Raw genomic sequence first — 14630 nt, forward strand, 5'->3', positions numbered from 1 at the left:
GGGCCCCATGATCTCTATGTACGCCGCTGACTGGGCCCCATGATCTCTATGTACACCGCTGACTGGGCCCCATGATCTCTATGTATGCCGCTGACTGGGCCCCATGATCTCTATGTACGCCGCTGACTGGGCCTCATGATCTCTATGTACACCCCTAACCTGATTGGCCCCATGATCTCTATGTACGCCGCTGACTGGGCCCCATGATCTCTATGTACGCCGCTGACTGGGCCCCATGATCTCTATGTACGATCCCTGACTGGGCCCCATAATCTCTGATCTCTCATGATTTTTTTTTTATTAAAGATGGAGTCCCTAAATGTATTTTGTGTTTTATTTTTACTGTGTAGTGCGGCACTATGTTGCATTTTGTCATTTCATGCAGTGTAGAAATCTTGGGAAAAGTGTGGCTTGTGCTCTGGAAGTGATCAGTTATAGCTAACTATGTTATTTTCTGCAGAGATAAGTCCTGCATAGAAGATGTGATATATCGGTCTGCAGATAAAGAACTTCACCTAGAGACATCACTGGTGAGTATGTGTATTACCTATACACACACACACTGACACTATATACAGAGCTCCTGTGTATAATGTCACTGGTGATCACTATATTACCTGTACACTGACACTATATACAGAGCTCCTGTGCATAATGTCACTGGTGATCACTGTATTACCTGTACACTGACACTATATACAGAGCTCCTGTGTATAATGTCACTGGTGAACACTGTATTACCTGTACACTATATACAGAGCTCCTGTGTATAATATCAATGGTGATCATTGCATTACCTGTACACTGACACTATATACAGAGCTTCTGTGTATAATGTCACTGGTGATGACTGTATAACCTGTACACTATATACAGAGCTCCTGTGCATAATGTCACTGGTGATCACTGTATAACCTGTACACTGACCCAATATACTGAGCTTTTTTACATTTTTATTATTTTAGCATTATTTGTCACTATGTGGTGGCATTATGTGCTTTGGTCATGACATGACGATATTTGTCCCTTGTATGTGGTATTATTCAGTCACTATGTGGTGGTAATATGTGGTCTCATGGTGTGTCAGTATTTATACCTTGTATCTGGTAGCATTTGATCACTATGTGGTGGTATTATGTGCTTTGGTCATGGTGTGGCGGTATTTCTGCCTTGTATGTGGTATTATTTGGGCACTATGTGGTGGTAATATGTGATCTGGTCACGGTGTGGTGGTATTTCTGCCTTCTATCTGGTAATATTGGTCTTGGTAGAGTGGATTGTGGTTGGTCATTTGTTTTATCTGATATCAATAAGGGGAAACCTCTTTATTTCCAATAGATATTAAATACTTGGATGTTTAACCCCTCCCTGTCCTGTGACTATTACACAGCAGCAGAGATGCAGTTACAGAGGTTCACCAGAGAAAGCAAGTTGGCATTTAGTGAGATTTTCACCTCTGTATTTATAAGACAAAACCAGGAGTGGGTGAGAAATGCATAAAACATGACCTCGGATTGCTCCACTCCTGGTTTTGTCTTATAAATACAGAGGTAAAAATCTCACCAAATACTCAAAGTGCCACAATCTTCAGACAGTACGGATTCCACCAATAAATAAGTGATCACCTTCCCAACCTGTGCATCGCTGAGAACTTGTTTTCACCAATAAAAACCCTTTAATGCAAACTACAGTAATTGTACATCGCAGTTCTGGATCAGCGCACAGTGATGGGCAGGAGACGCCAGTATAATGGGTATAACGGCTAACAGGTATTTGCTAATAGCTGAAGGGTGGGCCCGGGTGGGTGGGCCCCTGGAGTCAATGTCCCTGGTGGGCCCCAGACACCCCAGTCCGGCTCTGCCCCCGCCCCAGCCCGCCCCTGATTTGTCACGCACGGACCCGAAGCGACTGTGCACTGCGATACACACATCCTGTTGAAATTTCTGCTGGCGTTTACAAGCCCCAACCCCCCCTGGGCCTGGTCGCAGTGACTGCCACTGCGACCGCGGACATTACGCCCCTGGCTACGTGAATCATATGTCCCATTTTGGTGCTCCTCACCATTTGCATGGCACAGTCATGCATGCTTCTCTATCACCATAGCATGCTGCAAACAATCAGGATGGCTTCTGCTACATCTCTATATAAAAAGATAGTACATCTGTATTTCTATGATACGTAGAGTGGATGGAAATCATACATCTTGCTAATATTTATTATATTACATTCATCTGATGCTCTGTAGTAACAATGTAAATTAAATTGGCGACTTAGTGCAGTTCTATTACTATTAGTAAATGTGGCACCTTGTGTTCCACAGAATATCTGAATATTACCTGAATATTTAATCTCAGCTAATGTTCATTTATCTCTTAAATATCATTGGTCAGATGCTGATCACATGACCAGTGGTGGTGCATGCATGATGATTCCATATGAAGTGCACTGAGTGACAGTTGTAAGTGACAGTTGGAATTGACCAACAACAGTGGAGGAGATGTCGGCTAACTCTAAGCAAAGCAATAATATGGATATAAAAGAGGAGGAGATTGTGGTGAACAGAGAAAGAGTGAAGACACGAAGACCTTCCCATGACACATCTGATGATGAGAGGAAGTCTTCAGTCAACAGGACAAAACCACCAGTCCAGAAGAAAGAAGTAGAGGAGAACGTGGTGAGGAGAGAAGGAGCGAAGAGACTAAGACCTTCCCATGACACATCTGATGATGAGAGGAAGTCTTCAGTCAACAGGACAAAACAACCAGTCCAGAAGAAAGAAGAAGTGGAAGAAAAGGAGAAGGTAGAAAGTCAGAAGATGGGAGCCAAGAAGAGAGGAGCCATCTTCATCTCATCAGGGGACAAAAAGGAGAAGAAAAGAAGAAGGATTACATTAGGACAGAAACCCATGGATCTAAAGCAGAAGGCTGAAGAAGCTGCAGGAAGCAGCGGTGTTCGGCCAACCGGCTCCAAAAGCACAGTCTCTGATACCATCAAGAGGAGATTATTATTCCATCAAGTGCTTGGCCGGGGATGCTATGGAACGGTCCTGCTGGCGGAAGATTCATCTACCCGCAAACATTTTGCTGTTAAGATCATCGGCAAAAGAGCCCTGCTTGCTGACGGTGATGAGCGTGTGATGGTGGAGCGACGGGTTTTACAGCTGGCATCTGGGAGCCCCTTCCTTGTCCACGCAGACTTTGCATTCCAGACCAAGGTACAGTATTGATTGCTCGATATTAGGAAATGTCACACGTACCACACACTGCTCTGCCTCATGGACCCCACTGATATCATCTTACATTTCAATATAGCATGTCCCAAGGTAACCGCAGACAATAAGATGAATGTGATGACTATACATGGGATATTGTGGCCCCTACTGTAATCAATAACATTTATGGCGGGGCTTAGTACATTGGGAATCATTTATTAAAACAGCCTTTTTACTTATCCCAGCCAATCACAGAACAGCTTTTACTTTTCCAGGTCCGTTAAAACAACCTTAGCTGAGCTCTAATTGGTTAGTATGGGTAACTAGTTTTCTAGTGAGCAGATTTATTAATGAGGCCCAATGTACCCCGCTCTATAAATGATTGAAAATATTAGATGTCATCATAGAGGTCAATGAACTGTAGAAAATCACTTGCCCGGACCTCATGTGTCTAATTGGGTGACTGGTAATATTTGTATCATTTGCAGCATTAGCTGGGCATTATCTTGTTCGTAGGCATCATCGCCATGTAGTAGTCTCTAGCTCATTTCTTTGACACTGTAGAATTTTACATATTATTATCTTGTATAGACATGGGATTTCAGAATAGATTAAATGTATTTGTTATTTTTTGTTATTTCCTGGATGACATTGTATTTTGTGTATACCATGTGGGGGGACGGGACCCTGTGTACACTATATGTCAGGGCTATTGACTTTTGTGCACTTTATATACAATTTGAAAATGTGTTAATATTTTTGTATACAAGTATTATCTGTATCTTAAAGGTTTTTTTAATTAATGTTGGGACATTTTTATGCACGTGCATCTACTTGTTTTTCATTGCCATGTTTTCTATGTATAAATATACTGGAATAAAGTACAAAATCCACTGTCTTGGAGTGAAATTTCTTCTAACCTCACCAACTAATGAAAAAGATGGTATCATATTGACCAGGGGCGAGGTGGGCCAGAGGGGCACATGCCCTCCAAGCCGGTGGCCAAGCAGCTGCTTCTTTACAGACTGCAGGGCGGCCCTGTATCTTTCATTGTGTACATGTGCCAGCTGGGCATCTGCAGCCCAGAACAGCAGGCACAGGCCACGTTCTTATGCCTGCCGGAGAGAAGCTTCAGCCGCTGAGCAGTACGAGAGGGCAGACATCTTTGATTCTTGTAAGGCCACGACCCCACTATCAGTATTCGGTCAGTATTCGGTCAGTATTTTTTCACAGGAGTTGGAGACAAAACCAGGAGTTGGTGATAAATGCAGAATTGGTGACTTGTTTCTATTATACCTTTTCTCTGATTGTTACTGACCTGGTTTTGGTTCCCACCCCTGAGAAAATATACTGACCAAATACTGATAGTGGGGCCGTGGCCTTAGCCTGAGCTCCGGATAGTGGTCTGGACAGGAGATTTATACTTTTTGTAGAGTGTGGAAGTGGCAGGATGCTGCTCACCTCCTGACAAGTCCAGGGCCGGATCCTGAATGTTATCTATGGTCGCTCTGCTGAGGATCAGAAAGATTTATTGTAGCAGATGGACCCTTCAAGCAGGTTGGGGTCGTGCTGTCAGTGTGAGATCATCGGCTCTCGATCTGTATGAATGTTCAAATCACATCGGACCTGAGATCGAGACACTTCAGACCTTACTATACAGACCCCTGCCCCAGACTGATCCTGCACCAGCTACAGGGCCAGAGCCGGCATAACCACCCATTGCACCAGGGCAAGTGCCAGGGCCCTGGGCAAGAGGGGGGGGGCCCACTCACAGTTGGGGACACTGGAACGCTATTGGGCCTGTGAGTTGGGCGGGCCCAGTGTAACCCCCCCCCGTGCTTTACGGTGTTTGAAATACTCACCTCTCGTCATACCCTGCTGGCCGCAGGTCCAGTCTCCTCTGCGTCTTCTGACTCTGTCACGTCTCAGTGTTGAAGAGACAGGACTTGTAGCCAGCAGGGTATGAGGAGAGGTGAGTATTTTATTTATTTTTTATGTATGGAGCCCATTCTCTATGGAGCATTATATGGGGCCCATTCTCTATGGAGCATTATATGGGGCCCATTATTCTGCATGGAGTAATATATGGGGTCAATTATGGTGTAATGAGCATTATATGGGGTTCATTATTGTGTATAGAGCATTATATGGGGCCTATTGTTCTTTATTGAACATTATATGGGGTCCATTATTCAGTATGGAGCCCATTCTGTATAGAGGACTATGTGGTGCCCATAATACTGTATGGAGTACTATGTAGTGCCCATAATACTGTATGGAGGACTATGTGGTGTCCATAATACTGTATGGAGGACTATGTGGTGCCCATAATACTGTATGGAGTACTATGTAGTGCCCATAATACTGTATGGAGGACTATGTGGTCCCCATAATACTGTATGGAGGACTATGTGGTCCCCATAATACTGTATGGAGGACTATAATGTACAGTCTAAAATGAAAACTTTTGAATCCCCCCTTGACACGCCCCATGCACTGTGAGGATTCGCCGGTTTCTGAGCTATTATAGAATTTACAATAGATATTGTAATGTAAGAAGTACCGTATTTTTCGGACTATAAGATGCACCAGACCATAAGATGCACCTAGGTTTTAGAGGAGGAAAATAAAAAAATAAAAATTTAAGCCAAAAATGTGTTCATGATGCACTTTTAAGGGGGAGGGGGTCTTCTGCTGACACTGGAATAGGGGTAATGTCCCCCAATTCTGACAATATCCCCCATCCTGGTATATATGCCCCCCTCCTTCCTTTTATACGTGGTCCCCATCGTGGTATGCATGGAACCCCTCACCCCTTTCCCGGTATGCATGGCACCCCTCATCCCTATCCCGGTATGCATGGCACCCCTCATCCTGTCCCGATATGCATGGCACCCCTCATCTCTGTCCCGGTATGCATGGCTCCCCTCATCCCTGTCCCGGTATGCATGGCTCCCCTCATCCCTGTCCCGGTATGCATGGCACCCCTCATCCCTGCTCCAGTATGCATGGCACCCCTCATCCCTGCCCCAGTATGCATGGCACCCCTCATCCCTGTCCCTGTATGCATGGCACCCCTCATCCCTGTCCCGGTATGCATGGCACCCCTCATCCTTATCCTGGTATAGTGGTATGCATGGCACCCCTCATCGCTGTCCTGGTATGTATGGCACCTCTAATCCCCATCATGCTGCACATGGCCCCCTCAGCGTTACCCTGGTATGCATGGCACCCCTCATCCCTGTCCCGGTATGCATGGCACCCCTCATCCCTGTCCCGGTATGCATGGCACCCCTCATCCCTGTCCCGGTATGCATGGCACCCCTCATCCCTGTCCCAGTATGCATGGCACCCCTCATCCCTGTCCTGGTATGCATGGCACCCCTCATCCCTGTCCCGGTATGCATGGCACCCCTCATCCTTATCCTGGTATAGTGGTATGCATGGCACCCCTCATCGCTGTCTTGGTATGTATGGCACCTCTAATCCCCATCATGCTGCACATGGCCCCCTCAACGTTACCCTGGTATGTATGGCCCCCTCAGCATTACCCTGGTATGTATGGCCCCCTCAGCGTTACCCTGGTATGTATGGCCCCCTCAGCGTTACCCTGGTATGTATGGCCCCCTCAGCGTTACCCTGGTATGTATTGCCCCCTCTTCCTTATCCTGGTATGCATGGTCCCCCTAATCCCTATCATGCTGCACATAAAAGAAAATAAACACTGATACTCACCTTTCTTCTCTCCTCCAGCGCCGCGTCCTGTCTGCCCGTACTGATCTCTCCATGTGAGCCGCGCATGACATCACTGCCATGCGTGGCTCACAAGGAGAGATCAGCTGCCAGAAGTCACTGCTCCCCATGCCGGGACTGTGTGTGCTGGGAGCAGTGACTTCACTCTCTTTCATAGCCGGCACACACCGTAGCCGCGCTGCGGCTCCTGCTACTGCCGGGCTATCGCGTGTGCCCGCTTATTAAAGGGCATGAATATTCATCCCCTCACCATGCCCATGGGCGTGGAGAGAGGTTGAATATTCATGCCCTTTAACAGCGGGCACAGGCGATTCTGGCAGGAGCCACAGCGCGGCTACACTGTGTGCTGCTAATAAGGAGCATGAATATTCATTTTCTTTAGCAGCGGGGACAGTGTAGGCTGCAGCGGGCGGCTGCTGCCTCCTGTGCCCCGCTCCTCTACCGCTCCACCCACACCCCACATATATATACCCCCCAACATTTGGACTATAAAACGCACCCCCCATTTTCCTCCAAAATTTTGGAGGGAAAAAAGTGCGTCTTATAGTCCGAAAAATACTGTAAGTGAAATTTTTGGCATTGTACTATATCTATATTTCTCCGCCTTATCTGTGCATCATGAATTGTGGTATGTGTTAAAGGGGCCACTGAGACTATTTGAGCCTACGAAAACCTGGAGCCGGCCCTGTACAGGACATCACAGATTATATCTATACTGCCATCTATACAATGTGATGTCTGGTAGTCGGTGCAGGATCAGTCCAGGGCATATATGATCTAATGTCAGTGCACAATAAAGTACATACTGTACATTGCTGACATACTGTGACTACAGACATCAGATCTTATACAGTATATATATTGCTGTATGTATATACATGTATATGACTGTAGATACCACCAAAATAAAACAATAGGTGCTTATTGACGCTAAAATAAATATTGCAAAAATTAAAAGACAATTCTACAGAGTATAACATTGGAGGACCCCAAGTCACCAACACATGAGTATCACATATATAGAGACAGTAGTGAATATATATATACTAGATGGTGGCCCGATTCAAACGCATCGGGTATTCTAGAATATGAATGCGGTACACCGGGCGCAATCAGCACAGCGGTGTTTAAATTTGGCGCCAATATCGCTTATTGATCCCGGCCGCGACCAATCAGCGAATTGTATTAGTGAGGACCGGGGAGCGGCGCTGCGGGAGATGACCGGCTGCTCGCAGCAGAAGTATCCCGACCGGCGGCGCCGCTCCCCGGTCCTCCTTTCACACTTGCCGTCGGGAGATCAGCGGCCCTAGCCGCTGATCTCCTGACGGTAGCCGCATGGAGGTCAGCGGCGCCGCCGGTCGGGGTACTTCGGCTGCATCGCCGCTGACCTCTGTGAAGAGCGGTGTTTAAATTTGGCGCCAATATCGCTGCTTGGTCGCTGCTGACGGCCGCGAACAATCAGCGATATTGTCGCCAAGTTTAAACACCGTTGTGCTGATTGGTCTCGGCCGCCGGCCCCGACCAATCAGCGATATTGGCGCCAATTTAAACACCGCTGTGCTGATTGGCGCAGAGCAGTGTTTAGACTTGGCGCCAATATAACTGATTGGTCGCCGCCGTCGGCAGCGATCAATCAGCGTCGTATTAGTGTGGGCCCGAGAGCGGCGCTGCTTATGCGGGTACTTCCGCTGCTAGCAGCTGGGAGATGACCGGCTGCTCGCAGCAGAAGCATCCCGACCGGCGGCGCCGCTGCTCCCCGGTCCTCCCTTCACACTTACCATCGGGAGATCAGCGGTCCTAGCCGCTGATCTCCCGACGGTAGCCGCATGGAGGTCAGCGGCGCCGCCGGTCAGGGTAGTTCTGCTGCGATCAGCCAAGAGATGACCGGCTAGCGCCGGTCATCTCCCGGCTGCATCGCCGCTGACCTTCGTGCGGCAGATGAGCCGCTAACGGCCGCCATCTTTTTTCTGAAATCCCGCGTCGCTGATTGGCCGCGGCCGGACCAATCAGCGACGGGGGATTTTCTAGACAGACAGACAGACGGGATAAGACAATTATATATATTAGATATATGCCTATAACATGGTTGCCAAAAAAAATCCTAATGATTGCACGCATATGTAGCACAATGTGAATGTTAATCTATATATATAATCGTCTTATCCCGTCTGTCTGTCTGTGTGTCTGTCTGTCCAGGAAATCCCGCGCCGCTCATTGGTCCGCCAGCGGCCAATCAGCGCCGTGGGATTTCTGAAAAAAGATGGCGGCCGTTAGCGGCTCATTTGCGAGACCGAGCTCAGCGGCGATGCAGCCGGGAGATGACCGGCGCGAGGCGCTCATCTCCTGGCCGGTACCAGCTGAAGGAACCCGACCGCCGGACCCATCTGCGGGACTGAGATGCATCCGGGAGATGAGCGGCGCGAGGCGCTCATCTCCCGGCCGGTATCAGCGGAAGGACCGCCGGCGCCGCTGACCTCCATGCGGAAGGGAGGACCGGGGAGCGGTGCTGCGGGTCAGGATACTTCTCCTGCGAGCGCCCGCTATGTCCCGGGTTCTCGCAGCGTAAGTAGCCGCACAGGCAGCGCCGCTCCCCGGTCCTCACCAAGACGATTCGATGATTGGTCGCGGTCTTCGGACCCGACCAATCACTGATCTTAGCGCAAAACTTAAACACCGCTGTGCTGATTGGTCGCCGACGCTGCCTGCGACCAATCACCGATTTGGGCGCCAAATTTAAATATCGGCCGCGGCCAATCAGCACAGCGGTGTTTAAATGTGGAGCCAAGATCGGTGATTAGTCGCGGCCGATATTTAAATTTGGCGCCCAAATCGGTGATTGGTTGCGGTCAGCGTCCGCGACCAATGAGCACAATAGTGTTTAACTTTGGCACCAAAATCAGTGATTGGTCGCGGGCCAAGACAGCGACCAATCACCGATTTGTGCGCCAGATTTAAATAGCGGCCGCGACCAATTGGATGTCAGCGGCGCTGCCTGTGCGGGTACTTCCGCTCCGAGAACCCGGGACATGAGCGGGCGCTCGGAGCAGAAGTATCCGGACCCGCAGCGCCGCTCCCCGGTCCTCCCTTCACACCCTAGCCGCTGATGTCCCCACAGTATCCGCATGGTGTTACAAAGGTCCGGACATTTGTGTTAAAAATCGCTGATTGGTCGCTGGCGCTGCCCGCGACCAATCACCGATTTGGGCGCCAAATTTAAATATCGGCCGTGACCAATCAGAACAGCGGTGTTTAAATGTGGAGCCAAGATTGGTGATTGGTCGCGGACGATATTTAAATTTGGCACCCAAATCGGTGATTGGTCGCGGGCAGCGCCAGCGACCAATCACCGATTTTTAGCACAAATGTCCGGATCTTTGTAACACCATGCGGATACTGTGGGGACATCAGCGGCTAGGGTGTGAAGGGAGGACCGGGGAGCGGCGCTGCGGGTCGGGATACTTCTGCTGCGAGCGCCCGCTCATGTCCCGGGTTCTCGCAGCGGAAGTATCCGCACAGGCAGCGCCGCTGACATCCATGCGGCTAGGGTGTGAAGGGAGGACCGGGGAGCGGCGCTGACATCCAATTGGTCGCGGCTTCTATTTAAAAGTGCCGCACAAATCGGTGATTGGTCGCTGTCTTGGCCCGCGACCAATCACGGATCTTGCCGCAAAAGTTAAACACTACGGTGCTGATTGGTCGCGGACGCTATTTAAATGTGGCGCCAAAATCGGTGATTGGTCGCGCCCTACGTCGGCGACCAATCAGCACAGCGGTCTTTAAATGTGGAGCCAAGATCGGTGATTGGTCGCGGCCGATATTTAAATTTGGCGCCCAAATCGGTGATTGGTCGCGGGCAGCGCCAGCGACCAATCAGCGATTTTTAACACAAATGTCCGGACCTTTGTAACACCATGCGGATACTGTGGTGACATCAGCGGCTAGGGTGTGAAGGGAGGACCGGGGAGCGGCTCTGCGGGTCGGGATACTTCTGCTGCGAGCAGTCGCTCATGTCCCGGGTTCTCGCAGCGGAAGTACCCGCACAGGCTGCGGCGCTCCCCAGTCCTCACTAATACAATTCCGCTCCCCGCTCCTCACCAATACGATTAGCTGATTGGTCGCGTGCGGAGAGCGCGACCAATCAGTGATCTTGGCGCTAAAGTTAAACACCGCTCTGCTGATTGGTCGTGGCTGCTGCCCGAGACCAATCACCGATTTGGGCGCCACATTTAAATAGCGCCCGCGACCAATCACCGATTTGGGCACCACATTTAAATAGCGGCCGCGATCAACCACTGATCTTGCCGCCACATTTAAACACTGCTGTGCTAATTGGTCGCGGACGCCAGCCGCAACCAATCTCGCTGATTGGCGCCAAATTTAAACAACGCTCTGCTGATTGGTCGCGGAGTCCAGCCGCGACCATTCAACGAGATTGGTGCCAAATTTAATCAACGCTCTGCTGATTGATCGCGGTCGCTGGCCGAGATCAATCAGCAGTATTGGCGCAAAATTTAAACAACGCTCTGCTGATTGGTCGCGGTTGTCGGCCGTGACCAGTCAGCAGTATTGGCGCCAAATTTAAACCTCACTCTGCTGATTGGTCGCGGCCGGTGGTTGCGACCAATCTTCGTTTTTTGTGCCAAATTTAAACAACGCTCTGCTGATTGGTCGCGGTCGCTTGCCGCGACCAATTAGCAGTATTGGGGCCAAATTTAAACACCTCTTTGCTGATTGGTCGCGGTCGCGACTAATCAGCGATTTTGGCGCCAAATTTCAACCCCGCTCTGCATCGCTCTGCTGATTGGTCGCGGTCGCCGGCCGCGACCAATCAGCAGTATTGTCGCCAAATTTAAACACCTCTTTGCTGATTGGTCGCGGTCGCGACTAATCAGCGATTTTGGTGCCAAATTTAAACACGCTCTCCAGTCCTCACTACCACGGTTCGCCGATTGGTCGCGACCGCTGCCCGCGACCAATCAGCGCTTTTGGCCCAAAATTTAAACACCGCTTTGCTGATTGGTCACGGCCGCCATCCGCGACCAATCAGCGCTTTTGGCCCAAAATTTAAACACCGCTTTGCTGATTGGTCACGGCCGCCATCCGCGACCAATCAGCGATTTTGGCGCCAAATTTAAACAATGCTCTGCATCGCTCTGCTGATTGGTCGCGGTCGGCGGTCGCGACCAATCAGCAGTATTGGCGCCAAATTTAAAAACCGCTCTGCTGATTGGTCGCGACTAATCAGCGATTTTGGTGCCAAATTTAAACACGCTCTCCAGTTCTCACTAACACGGTTCGCTGATTGGTCGCGGCCGCCGCCCGTGACCAATCTCCGATATTGCCGCCAAATTTAAACACCGCTTTGCTAATTGCGCCCGGTCGGCCGCATACATATTCTAGAATACCCGATGCGTTAGAATCGGGCCACCATCTAGTCTATATATAGTTGACAATAACCAATAGGAAATGTAAGTGTTTTTAGAACTACTAAGAAGATAGCTTCTTACACTCACAAGCCCAAGTGAGTACACATATATAGTATATAATATTAAACTCTATAAAGAATCTCCTATAAAATAATACATTCAAAATGGAGGAGCAGTAGTTACAAGGCAACTTAAATGTCCAAGTGAGTAAATGTGGGATGTGGTCCTATGTGCACCAATGTACCTTTCGTCCTTGCTTCATCAGGGGCCCCCAAAACATCCATTTTGGATGTTTTATTTTATAGGAGATTCCTTATAGAGCTTAATATTATATACTATATATGTGTACCCACTTGGGCTTGTGAGTCTATTGTGGTATAGCGACAAGCTCGGCTGTATGCGTAGGTAAAACACAAGATACTGTCTCTTTAAATTCTCATGTTAGTTTATTTAGCAGTCATAAACTACCCTTGAGTCCATAAATAAAAAAACAGCCCATTCAGCTAAAGAGACAAAACAAAATGCAAAACTTTCAGAACTTTCAGCAGAGTCCTTATCTCGGCCAAGGTCTGGCCACTCACAATTAGCTACACACAGGTTGATCACAGCATGTGCTAGCTCCTTCCTAGAACAAAGTTTCCCCAGGTACTGAACACACCTGAGTGTCAGGGCTGACTATTTAAAGCCCAGACACTCCCCTGATTGGAAGGATGGTGGATAACGTTCCACCCTACACTTTCATTATCCACTGAAAACATTCCCTTGTAAATGTGGTTCTATTAACTCTCTCTGCACCTACTTGTGCATGAGAACTTGCATGTTTTCACATCACTGAGTCTAAGAGTCTCAGCGACACATACCTCCCTTCTGACACACTACCAGTGACTTTGTCACACTATGAAGATATCCTTTTAGTAGTTCTACAGACGCTTACATTTCCCCTTAGTTAATGTCAATTATATAGATTAACATTCACATTGTGCTACGTATCTGTGCAATCATTAGGATTTTTTATTTTTGGCAACCATATTATAAATATATATATAATATATATATACAGTACAGACCAAAAGTTTGGACACACCTCATTTAAAGATTTTCTGTATTTTCATGACTATGAAAATTGTGCATTCACATTGCAGGCTTCAAAACTATGAATTAACACGTGTGGAATTATATACTTAACAAAAAAAAGTGTGAAACAACTGAAAATATGTCTTATATTCTAGGTTCTTCAAAGTAGCCACCTTTTGCTTTGATGACTGCTTTGCACACTCTTGGCATTCTCTTGATGAGCTTCAAGAGGTAGTCACCGGAAATGGTCTTCCAACAATCTTGAAGGAGTTCCCAGAGATGCTTAGCACTTGTTGGCCCTTTTGCCTTCACTCTGCGGTCCAGCTCACCCCAAACCATCTCGATTGGGTTCAGGTCTGGTGACTGTGGAGGCCAGGTCATCTGGCGTATCACCCCATCACTCTCCATCTTGGTCAAATAGCCCTTACACAGCCTGGAGGTGTGTTTGGGGTCATTGTCCTGTTGAAAAATAAATGATGGTCCAACTAAACGCAAACCAGATGGAATAGCATGCCGCTGCAAGATGCTGTGGTAGCCATGCTGGTTCATTATGCCTTCAATTTTGAATAAATCCCAAACAGTGTCACCAGCAAAGCACCCCCACATCATCACACCTCCTCCTCCATGCTTCACGGTGGGAACCAGGCATGTAGAGTCCATCCGTTCACCTTTTCTGTGTCTCACAAAGACACGGTGGTTGGAACCAAAGATCTCAAATTTGAACTCATCAGACCAAAGCACAGATTTCCACTGGTCTAATGTCCATTCTTTGTGTTCTTTAGCCCAAACAAGTCTCTTCTGCTTGTTGCCTGTCCTTAGCAGTGGTTTCCTAGCAGTTATTTTACCATGAAGGCCTGCTGCACAAAGTCTCCTCCTACAACAGTTGTTGTAGAGATGTGTCTGCTGCTAGAACTCTGTGTGGCGTTGACCTGGTCTCTAATCTGAGCTGCTGTTACCTGCGATTTCTGAGGCTGGTGACTCGGATAAACTTATCCTCAGAAGCAGAGGTGACTCTTGGTCTTCCTTTCCTGGGGCGGTCCTCATGTGAGCCAGTTTCTTTGTAGCGCTTGATGGTTTTTGCAACTGCACTTGGGGACACATTCAAAGTTTGCCCAATTTTTCGGACTGACTGACCTTCATTTCTTAAAATAATGATGGCCACTCGT

Source organism: Phyllobates terribilis, unplaced genomic scaffold, assembly GCF_046119375.1.
Source record: "Phyllobates terribilis strain yellow unplaced genomic scaffold, ASM4611937v1 Scaffold_146__1_contigs__length_4606013, whole genome shotgun sequence".
Classification (NCBI taxonomy): Eukaryota; Metazoa; Chordata; class Amphibia; order Anura; family Dendrobatidae; genus Phyllobates; species Phyllobates terribilis.